Source organism: Myxine glutinosa, chromosome 1 (assembly GCF_964187855.1).
Source record: "Myxine glutinosa chromosome 1, kmMyxGlut1.1, whole genome shotgun sequence".
Taxonomy (NCBI): Eukaryota; Metazoa; Chordata; class Myxini; order Myxiniformes; family Myxinidae; genus Myxine; species Myxine glutinosa.
In genome coordinates, this window is record NC_136261.1 from 157,309,025 (window position 1) to 157,321,949 (window position 12,925).

Here is a 12,925-nt window from a genome sequence, read left to right on the forward strand (position 1 = left end):
TGACACATGATAACTCCCTCATGTCCGGTACATTGGAAGGTCCAGGTCTCGGCGAGATGCTTGAGCGAGAGCGGCGTGATGATGCCTCACGACTGACTTCTTCACTGCCACTAGTAGTGGAGGCGGAAGCTTTACTGATATTTTCCAACGATTTTTTGTGAGTGTAAGCTTTGTAACACAGATTGTCCATATGATAGACAAATTCTTCATCTTCAAGGGTGCGAAGTCTTTTGGCAACATGGTCATTTCGTTCTGCAGCAGCCTCAGGTATTCGTTTCCGCCCATGTTCAGTGCTTGTGGGGTTTTTTTCTTTCGAAGATTGGCAAATGATGCATTTATCAAGATCAAGGTATTCACTGTCTCCAGCTCCACCAACCAAGCTGACACCAGTGTTCTGCATCTCATCTGAAACAAACCAGAAGGGCATTCCATGAACATGGGTGATGGCAGCATTATTGTAAGTCATAACACACCTGAAAGGTGTAGCAAAAATAGCAAGAAGTCATTTCCTCTGGGTCTTCTGCTGATATGTATAGTAATAATCTAAAAGAGGTTTACAAAACAATCACCAACCTGTATGGTATGAATAATGTACACTTAGACGATGGAAAAACTGGAATTTCTGACATGTCTGAAATAGCACCATTTATCAAAGTTGATGTTTACGTTACAAAAGGGTTAATTCTTATACAATGCATATCATGTGATAGAGATATGTCTTGGCAACCTCTAACAGCCAGCAAACATTCTCAAGTAGTACAGGCAGCCTGTAACTCACATTTTTCTTCCGGTGGGTCAGATTTTAAGCAACCCCCGATTTCCATGACCTTTTGACCTCTGGACAGCAAATTTGCATAATAATCAGATAATTACATATTGTCACATGTAGAGTGAATAAAAACAAATATTTTGAATGGTAGTTTGCAGTTATATCATGTATGGTTGTGGCGTTATAAGCATTTTAGTTTCCCCTACCCCAAATTTTTGGTCGCCTCATGAACGCAAAAGCTTGATATTGTGACGTCATTTTCTCAAATTCGACCAGGCTCCCAGATGTCCACCCTCACTTTTTTGATGTCCCACATGGTCTACTTCAATAATATGAAGAGAAACTTAGGGCACATAAAAGTCACACAGAAACCACCCCAGCCCATGGACTAGGAGTGGATGAGAAGGATTACAGCTCTGAGATCTGCTGCTTTGGCGCTATCGTGCTGGTACGTCACAGACGTCTCACCGGGAGAAACAAGCAACTGTGGCCGGCTCGGGGAGCGTTCAACAAACTTGCTAGTGGAACTTGACGCACACGCGTGTATGCGCACACGCAAGCACACACACACACACACACACACACACACACACACACACACACACACACACACACACACACACACACCTAGTAGATATATGCCAATGTAATTTAAAGGCAGAGACATTGTCATTTAAAGTTTTTAAAACAATGTAGAATGGCACCATTTTATTGTTTCAGAAGGTTTGCTAAGTACAGGGGAAAAGGGCAGATTCCAGTTACTATATTGAACTTTAATCATACGTTTTTGGGGTTCAACGTTCATAAAAGCTACAACTTCGTATTTAATAAAATAGTGGGGTCACCCGTGGGAATCCCCCGGGCATGGAGGTGTATCATTGCGATCGGTGGAGGTGTATCATTGCGATCGGTGCAGCCGTTTTTGCGGTACCCGGGACAATAACGTTAGGCGGGAGTCCAAACGTGAAAATGCTGGAGACCAAAGCTGAAATTGGAAAAACAATATAGCCTATTTTACTCCAGGGGGTCCCAGGATTACCCACCCAAAATATCGTTGTGATCGGTTCAGCAGTTTTTGCGGTACCTGGGAATGGACGGACGGACAGACAGACGGACGGACGGACATTTGGTGAATTATAGTAAGATGACTGCAGAAAACGTGAATCTGTCATTGACGCTACAACCGGAAGTTACTGAAAGTTTAAGTTTAATTGGTCAATACATTGTGCCGCCTCGGCAATCGTCGGAGACAGCCGTCCACTACACGACGTTGCACTATTGTCACTGATAACTCAAACCTGTTTAACTTTTACTTCAATCACCAATGCACCTGAAAAACTAGTTGATAACGATCGTCAACTGCTGGACATTACATTCCACAATTATCAAAAACGGTTGCCGAAAATCTTGTTGCGTTGTGTCGGCTAGTGTTCAGCGGCCCAAACACAGCATTATAATACCTCTGAAGCACCAGGATTGACAGCAGGTTCGTGAAGGACTTGCACAGCAAACATACCCAGTCTGAATGTTGCTGTATCCAGTCAATGGCGAAACTGCAAATGGGGAATCCGCGAATGTCACGGATGGAAACCCTTACGTCATTTCCTCATTCTTCTTTAAACTCAATATCTCCATATTTTCATATTTTCATTCCAAGCAGCATCATTCATCACTCCAATCCCAAATTAATACGATAATATTAATATAACAAAATATAATGTTAAATCACGATTGTATTTAAATATTATGAAACCAGCGAATCTTCGTCATCTGTTCACTTCCGGATTCGGAAGCAAGGTCCCCGCGCCGATCGCATTTCAAAATCGTAACACTGGGCTCCGTCAAGGTTTTTTTCGTTGTTCTTTTATACGTTTTTCATGCTAAATTCAAAAATGTAACTGATTTTGCTCAATCAGGTCAGGTTTATATGCTTTCTCAATTAAAAAAAAAATAGATAATTCGAAAATAATCGTGATGAAATCAGTAAGTTAATTTTTTTTAAACCGACTTACATTTTAGCCAAGTGTTAGCCAAGCTCCATATAATAAACAGACACAACTTATTTCTAATTACGATTGTCATTACTGTTTTTTATCCTGCATAGAATGTGCAAGAATGACCAAAACAGGTTCTGCTATATCTGTGGTAAAGTCACTATGTCAGACCGGCAGTCAAACATCACACATTTTGTGAGGAAAAGCTATCACTATACTTTGGAGTTAAACTTGGTGACCAGGACAAAGACTTTGCCCCTCACGTATGCTGCAAATGTGCGTTGAAAGTCTGCGGCGCTGGAGCCACAAGAAGCTAGTGTCCGCCTTTTGGTGTCCCAATGGTGTGGAGGGAAGGAAGAGATCATACTACTGACTGTTATTTCTGTATGACAAACCTACAAGGTAAGTTAATATGAATTTAGTATGGTTTTCATTTTATACTTACAAAAATATGCCTGACAATATATGAGATATATGTCTTTATCTTATCTTTATCTGTTTCCTTTTAGGCATAAATCGAAAAAAATAAGCAACACGTAAAGTATCCAGACCTGCTATCTGCCATAAAGCCAGTGCCTGATGGACCAGAAATTCCAATTTCAACACCGCCCGACAACTTTGATTCGTCGTCCAACTCAGATGAAGAAATGTATGTCGGTGACTTATCTGATACATATCAACCTACTGCTGAGACAAGTCAACCCAAACTCTTGAGCCAAGCTGAGTTGAACGATTTGAGAAGAGATTTGTGCTTGTCCAAAGAATCTGCTCAGTTGCTCGGGTCACGTCTTCACTAAAATAGTTTGTAAACTCCAGAAACATCATTCTTCTGGTATCGCAGCCACGAAGAAGAGTTTCGACAATATTTCACGTTGGATGAAGAAGCTTCGCTGGTTTACTGTAACAACGTCAATGGCCTCATTGCAGCTATGGGTTTAGCGTATGACCCTACAGAATGGCGGCTCTTCATCGACTCCTCAAGCAGAAGCTTGAAAGCAGTACTACTCTACAATGGTGAGGTCGCGTCTGTTCCGGTGGGTCACTCAGTGCAGATGACTGAAAGTTATAGTAACATGGGAGCTTTTGCTAACTGCTTTGAAGTACACACATCACAATTGGATGACATGCGGAGACCTAAAGGTATGTTGGTGTTAACCTAGGTACTTCTTAAAAGTCAAATCTTAAATAATTTCCAATAATTTTAAATATTTGTATTTTTGGTAGCGATGTGATACCATACTCAGTATTGACACCAGTAGTAATTAATAAACTTATTTTTTATAGGTTATAGCCCTAGTGCTGGGTCTACAAGGCGGCTACACCAAATACCCCTGTTTTCTCTGTCTGTGGGACAGCCGAGCAGACAATCAACACTACGTACAACGCGACTGGCCAGCAAGACCTGGCCTGGAACCAGGTTCGCACAACGTTCTGTCACACTCTCGTGAATCCGCAGAAGATTCTACTTCTGCCACTGCACATCAAGCTCGGACCAATGAAGAATTTCGTCAGAGCACTCAACAAAGAAGGCCGAGCTTTCGCTTTCCTGAATCAGAAATTTCCACGCGTCAGTGAGGGCAAACTGAAAGCAGGTATTTTTGACGATCCCCAGATCAGGGAGCTAATGAAAGATGCTCAATTCGACGAAAGTCTGGAGGACAATGAAATCAATGCCTAGCTCGCATTCAAGTCCATTGTCACGAATTTTCTGGGCAACCACCGAAGTCCAGAGTACGAACGTGTTGTCGAGGAGCTCCTGCAGAGCTTCCAGGCTCTTGGTGCACGCATGTCCATAAGGATGCATTTTCTCAGCTCGCATTTCGACTACTTTCCGGACAACTGCGGTGATGTCAGCGAGAAGCAAGGAGAGCGCTTCCACCAGGATATTCGGGTGATGGAAGAGAGGTACCAGGGCCGCTGGGATGAAAACATGCTCGCGGACTACTGCTACATCTCAAGAGAGAAGTTTCAGCTGTGGAACACAGACGAAAGTCTTGGAGAAAGCCCTTTCTTCCACATTAACTGTACTCGAGTACCATTTTTTATATACTTTGTACATTTTCTGTCAATTTAAGTCTGTTTAAAAAAAATTAACTTGCTAATTTCACAACGATTATTTTCGAATTATCTTCTTTTTTTTTTAAATTGAGAAAGCATAAAAACCTGATTGATTGAGACCTGATTGAGAAAAATGAGTTACCTTTTTAATTCAGCATGCAAAAATTATAAAAGAACAACTAAAAAAACCTTGACCTCAGGAAAAAAAATAATTCAAACGCACACGTAATTGTACTGAGGAATTTATGAAACCTCCTACCTACCTCACGCCACCCGATGAGACCCCAAAACATTCTGCAGGTTATTAAGTTTCCTTTTAGTAAAATATGAAACTGTAATAGTTACTAAACGTTGTCCCCCTGTCATGTGACCAGATCCTCAGCTCTGATTGGTGTACGTTTGTGGGGACATAACATGCATACATACACCAGATGGACAGACAAACGCTGTTCCAGACAGCATTGTCCTGTGGGCTACCGTACGCCATAAAAAAAAGTTTTGTATCACTTCCATTATAAACTTTTTTTAAAGACAAGTTTGAAACACGTATTTCATGTATTACCTTTTCCCATGTGCGTTTATGGTTGAGTACAGTCACCGTCATGGAAGGCTTTGCGAGGTAGCCATTGTTGTTAAAAGAAAGGTCTCGACCATTCCACGAAACATTATGCAGGAACCTGTACACATCACGTGCACACACACAGGAATCAATTACAATGAGCTTTCTTGCCAGGATGCACTTGGCATACATGGCACTCAAACACAATACCTGATTTATCAATATAAAATTAAATGCTTCGTTTTGAGTGGCCCTCATAATGCTTTAATCCTGTAAAGTGGATCGATTATGGTTAATACTAAATGGAACGTTTCAGAGCCTTTGGGTGTCATTATTGTTTGTGTGAAACCACTGTGTGTGTGGTACAGGAGAATGCTGCCCACGATGGGACATTGTCATTTTATCTCACAATTGCTGCAGTTTTAATTAAAGGGATTATAAAAGTATATTTCAGAAGATTCTATCCAATTAGGCTTAACCATTTGAGTACGGGATTTTTTGGGGGATAAAAATACCCCCGGTACGGGATTAATTTGGCATTTTGGTACGGGAATGCAACCACGTACTGACGATCTATTTATTGGTATAGTCGATGACGTGTAGTAACGTCATCCGTACACAAAACTTTTTCGCGGGTTGCAGCACGACGTCAACCGTACTCAAAGGGTTAATACTTCATTCCGTCTAACTTGGGCAACTGTTACACAAAATATACACTATCCTGTCATAGATTATGTTCCTTACTCTTCGGCAACCTTACCCTGCAATGTTTTTGAGGTCAATAGGTCAAAGGTCACCTCAAGGTGAAACTTCTAAAATCATCAATTTTCATCCTATAACTTGAAAATTAAACAGCAATTCCATAGTGCATCATGGATTGGAATAGCAACTATTTTGAGGTCAATAGGGCAAAGGTCAACTCAAGGTCAAACTTCTAAAATCATCAATTTTATGAATAATAATCAATTTTCATCCTATTTACCTGTACTTTCATCAAGATAATCAATTTTAATCTTGATGAAATGGACAATTTGATGTATCCATGGTGCCTTCGTTTCTGGTGGAGGGTGAAATTTGCAAGTATTGTGCTCTGCATGACATCTTTCTTGTTTGTTTCACTGTGAGTGCGATAACTCATGGATACTTTCAACTATCTTTGTCAAACGTTATTTACCAGAGGATTCCGAAGGACAAAAGTGAAGCTGTCAATGTTTTTTTGACTATGTAGGTCAAAGGTCAAGGTTCTCTCGATTTTTGTCATACCAGTCAGGTTACTGCCTGATGGTTTTCTTGTTACTTGCCGGAAAAGATTCCGGCAAGTATGTTGATCGGTTGGTTTGTCTGTCTGTTTGTCTGTGCGCAGCACGACGTCTGCACCGTTGCACGTAGCATCGCCATACTTTACACACATATTTCTCTTGCCCTGAAATAGACTGTGCCCAATTTTTAACTCTCTCGGCCCAAGGCCTCCATTATGACGTCATAATTTGATAATTCGACAAGTACAAAACTTCATCCAATCAAGATGCAATTTCTTGAGCGACATGACGGCATAAACTGGTGGAGAAAAAAAAATAACGATGACGTCATCGGTCACGTGGTTCGACCACCACCTTGGAAAAAGCAAAAAACTTTGCACCTCGATGTCTCCGAAAGTGCTGAATAGAAAAAATTGAGACATGGCTCATTGTAAAGAACTCTCCATGGGGAATAAAATATGTTAATGATGATGTCATTGGTGCCTCCATTATGACGTCATAATTCGACAAGTACAAAATCTTCATCCAATCAAGATGCAATTTCTTGAGCGCCATGTCGGCATAAACTGGTGGAGAAAAAAAACAAATGATGACGTCATCGGTCACGTGGTTCGGCCGCCATCTTGGAAAAACGGAAAAACTTTGCACCTCTATATCTCCAAAATTGCTGAATAGAAAAAATTGAGACATGGCTCATTGTAAAGAACTCTTCATGGGGAATAAAATATGTTAATGATGATGTCATAGGTGCCTCCATTATGACGTAATAATTCAACAAGTACAAAACTTCATCCGATCAAGATTAAATTTCTTGAGCATCATCAAGGAATAAATTAGTTTAGAAAACAAATGACGTCATCGGTCACGTGGTTCGGCCGCCATATTTGTCCAAAATGGCAGATAAAAAAGTACATTCTGGCAAGTCCTCGGTCTCTGACCGATTTTTCATTTGTCTGTCTGTCTGTTTGTTTGCTTGTCTGTGAACAGGATATCTCAAAAAGTTGTGGACGGATTCGGAAAAAAAATTGTTGGAGAGGTTGGGTGTGTGACAAGGTCGAAATGATTATATTTTGGTGAAGAACCGGATCCGAATCTGGATCTGAGAATTTTAAAGTGATTCTTCACCACTGAGTGATAGGGCAAAGAACGATATCTAGCACGATATATCAAAAAGTTGTGGACGGATAACAACTCAAGACTACGTCTTTTCAAACAGCAACATGGAATCATTAACTTTAAAATATACGCATGTCTGGATGACACATTTCAAATATTCCACTCTAAAGGGACACAACGATTTGAACCCACACCACTGTTGTAAAGCATCAAAGCATTTCTGTCTCAAAACCCAAACACCACCTATCTGGTTTGTTGGGCAAATTTCTCCAATAGAAGCATATAAATAAAGCAAGTTGGAAATACTTGTGAAAATTCCAAACCAACCAATATAGCACCATCTTTAATGATCAGAAGGTGCTGCAGAAGCAATATCATGGGAATTAATATGTCGGATATTTCCCATTAGTTTCACAACAATCAATAGTCAAGCAGGAATCGCTAATTTGGCCAGTGGATCAGCAAGTAATGAGTTATTTATCATGGAACCAGCATGTGTGTATCCAGTATGGGACAAGCATGTAATGATTTATCTAGCATGGAAACAGTACAATGTGTATCTAGCATGGAACGAGCATATTATTATCTAGCATGGAACCAGCACAATGTGTATCTAGCATGGAACAAGTACAATGTGTATCTATCATGGAAACAGCACAATGTGTATCTAGCATGGAAACAGCACAATGTGTATCTAGCATGGAACGAGCATATTATTATCTAGCATGGAACAAGTACAATGTGTATCTATCATGGAAACAGCACAATGTGTATCTAGCATGGAAACAGCACAATGTGTATCTAGCATGGAACAAGTACAATGTGTATCTAGCATGGAACGAGCATATTATTATCTAGCATGGAACAAGTACAATGTGTATCTATCATGGAAACAGCACAATGTGTATCTAGCATGGAAACAGCACAATGTGTATCTAGCATGGAACAAGTACAATGTGTATCTAGCATGGAACGAGCATATTATTATCTAGCATGGAACAAGTACAATGTGTATCTATCATGGAAACAGCACAATGTGTATCTAGCATGGAACAAGCACAATGTGTATCTAGCATGGAACAAGTACAATGTGTATCTAGCATGGAACGAGCATATTATTATCTAGCATGGAACAAGTACAATGTGTATCTATCATGGAAACAGCACAATGTGTATCTAGCATGGAAACGGCACAATGTGTATCTAGCATGGAACAAGCACAATGTGTATCTAGCATGGAACAAGTACAATGTGTATCTAGCATGGAAACAGCACAATGTGTATCTAGCATGGAACAAGCACAATGTGTATCTAGCATGGAACAAGCACAATGTGTATCTAGCATGGAAACAGCACAATGTGTATCTAGCATGGAACAAGTACAATGTGTATCTAGCATGGAACGAGCACAATGTGTATCTATCATGGAAACAGCACAATGTGTATCTAGCATGGAACAAGTACAATGTGTATCTAGCATGGAAACAGCACAATGTGTATCTAGCATGGAACAAGTACAATGTGTATCTATCATGGAAACAGCACAATGTGTATCTAGCATGGAACAAGCACAATGTGTATCTAGCATGGAAACAGCACAATGTGTATCTAGCATGGAAACAGCACAATGTGTATCTAGCATGGAACAAGTACAATGTGTATCTAGCATGGAAACAGCACAATGTGTATCTAGCATGGAAACAGCACAATGTGTATCTAGCATGGAAACAGCACAATGTGTATCTAGCATGGAACCAGCACAATGTGTATCTCACATGGAACAAGTACAATGTGTATCTAGCATGGAAACAGCACAATGTGTATCTAGCATGGAAACGGCACAATGTGTATCTAGCATGGAAACGGCACAATGTGTATCTAGCATGGAACGAGCATATTATTATCTAGCATGGAACAAGTACAATGTGTATCTAGCATGGAAACAGCACAATGTGTATATAGCATGGAACAAGTACAATGTGTATCTAGCATGGAACGAGCATATTATTATCTGGCATGGAACAATGGAACAAGCACAATGTGTATCTAGCATGGAAACAGCACAATGTGTATTTAGCAAGGAACAAGTACAATGTGTATCGAGCATGGAACAAGTACAATGTGTATCGAGCATGGAACAAGTACAATGTGTATCTAGCATGGAACCAGCACAATGTGTTTCTGGCATGTAACAAGTACAATGTGTATCTAGCATGGAACCAGCACAATGTGTATCTAGCATGGAAACAGCACAATGTGTATCTAGCATGGAAACAGCACAATGTGTATCTAGCATGGAACCAGCACAATGTGTATCTAGCATGGAACAAGTACAATGTGTATCGAGCATGGAACAAGTACAATGTGTATCTAGCATGGAACCAGCACAATGTGTATCTAGCATGGAAACAGCACAATGTGTATCGAGCATGGAACAAGTACAATGTGTATCTAGCATGGAACGAGCATATTATTATCTAGCATGTAACAAGTACAATGTGTATCTAGCATGGAAACAGCACAATGTGTATCGTTCATGGAAACAGCACAATGTGTATCTAGCATGGAACAAGCACAATGTGTATCTAGCATGGAACAAGTACAATGTGTATCTAGCATGGAACGAGCATATTATTATCTAGCATGGAACAAGTACAATGTGTATCTAGCATGGAAACAGCACAATCTGTATCTAGCATGGAAACAGCACAATGTGCATCTAGCATGGAAACAGCACAATGTGTATCTAGCATGGAACAAGTACAATGTGTATCTAGCATGGAACCAGCACAATGTGTATCTAGCATGGAACAAGTACAATGTGTATCTAGCATAGAAACAGCACAATGTGTATCTCACATGGAAACAGCACAATGTGTATCCAACATGGAACCAGCACAATGTGTATCTAACATGGAAAAAGCACAATGTGTATCTAGCATGGAACCAGCACAATGTGTATCTAGCATGGAACAAGTACAATGTGTATCTAGCATGGAACAAGTACAATGTGTTTCTAGCATGGAACCAGCACAATATGTATCTAGCATGTGTTACGGATTCGTCCCTTCCGCTGTTGTGGTTTTCATCCACTTGAAACCCTTCTGGTTCTATTTATTAAAATTGTTGTTGTTTAAGGGAAATGGTTATTGTGGTTAAAAGGTTAAAAGCGTTCATGGTAAAAAAAACAGACAGGAAGCAGGATCGGGAACCGGAAGACGAGGAGAAGAGGAAGAGGCGTGGCGAGCAAATTCGGAGAAGACACGTGACGTCGAGGCTCCGTAGCGAGCGTGGTATACCGAAAGTCGCGAGGGAATTTTGAGTTCCTTGAAAGGACATCCGGCGATAGGAATTATCGCTGGAATTGAGAAATCTGCATAGTCAGGTTTGGGTGTTGAGATTTCGACGAATCCTCGACTAGTCGCATCGACTCAAGTAAGAGCCGTCGGCCATTTTGAACCTCGAGCTTCGGACACCTACAAAGGTTTTACTTCGCGTCAGCTTTACCCCAACATCCTACCGTCTGTTGGGGATGTGTGTGTGCGATCGCTTTGTCTCCAGTTACGTTGCGGTTTGCTGAGTGAGCGGAGAAGGTGCTCCTCTGGAGGGCGCCTTTGTACAGTTTCGGCGGGGCGGTTGCCATTGCCATCTGTACACGTTTCGGGTCTCGACTGGAGAGCGAGATTCGGGCTTCGACTGGATATCGTTCTAGCGACCGCTGGAGCGAATCACCTTCGCCTTGGAAAAGGTCATGGAGACATTGAGGAGTGTCCGTTTCACTCACTGGGAGTGCAGTGAGTTATCTGACTTTAGGTGATGGTACCATCACTTTAGGTGATGGTGATGGTGATGGATGGTGATAGGATGATGGTGATGGTTTAAAGGTGGTTATAGGTGATGGTACCATCCTAAGCGATGATATATAGAGTGCACTCTTAATTGCCATTTGTTGTACCGTTATTCTTGTGTGTGATTTTTAATACAATATCTGTTCATTTATAATCATTGGTGTGGTCTCACGATTGATTTCTAACACAGAATAACATATTTTTCTGCCGGGGCTCCTCTCGGGGTTCGGAGGTTTACCGAGACCAGGAGAACGTAGAGGAACCCGTAACACATGGAACCAGTACAATGTGTATCTGGCAAAGAAACAGCACAATGTGTATCTCACATGGAACCAGCACAATGTGTATCTCACATGGAAACAGCACAATGTGGGTCTAACATGGAACCAGCACAATGTGTATCTAGCATGGAAACAGCACAATGTGTATCTAGCATGGAACCAGCACAATGTGTATCTATCATGGAACAAGTACAATGTGTATCTAGCATGGAAACAGCACAATGTGTATCCAGCATGGAACAAGTACAATGTGTATCTAGCATGGAAACAGCACAATGTGTATCTAGCATGGAACAAGCACAATGTGTATCTAGCATGGAAACAGCACAATGTGTGTCTTGCATGGAACCAGCACAATGTGTATCTAGCATGGAACCAGCACAATGTGTATCTCACATGGAACAAGTACAATGTGTATCTGGCATGGAACCAGCACAATGTGTATCTAGCATGGAACCAGCACAATGTGTATCGAGCATGGAAACAGCACAATGTGTATCGAGCATGGAACAAGTGCAATGTGTATCGAGCATGGAACCAGCACAATGTGTATCTAGCAAGGAACAAGTACAATGTGTATCTGGCATGGAACGAGCATATTATTATCTCGCATGGAAACAGCACAATGTGGAACTCGCATGGAAACAGCACAATGTGTATCTAGCATGGAAACAGCACAATGTGTATCTAGCATGGAAACAGCACAATGTGTATCTAGCATGGAACAAGTACAATGTGTATCTAGCATGGAACGAGCATATTATTATCTAGCATGGAACGAGCATATTATTATCTAGCATGGAAACCGCACAATGTGTATCTAGCATGGAAACAGCACAATGTGTATCTAGCATGGAAACAGCACAATGTGTATCTAGCATGGAAACAACACAATGTGTATCGAGCATGGAAACAGCACAATGTGTATCTAGCATGGAAACAGCACAATGTGTATCTAGCATGGAAACAACACAATGTGTATCGAGCATGGAAACAGCACAATGTGTATCTAGCATGGAAACAGCACAATGTGTATCTAGC

The 12,925-nt window shown here is 41.0% G+C and overlaps 1 pseudogene; it reads right to left on the reverse strand.

The window, feature by feature from the left end:
- LOC137430846 (glutamate receptor ionotropic, NMDA 2A-like) overlaps positions 1-12,925 on the reverse strand; it is a 566,227-nt pseudogene that overhangs the window by 454,645 nt on the left and 98,657 nt on the right.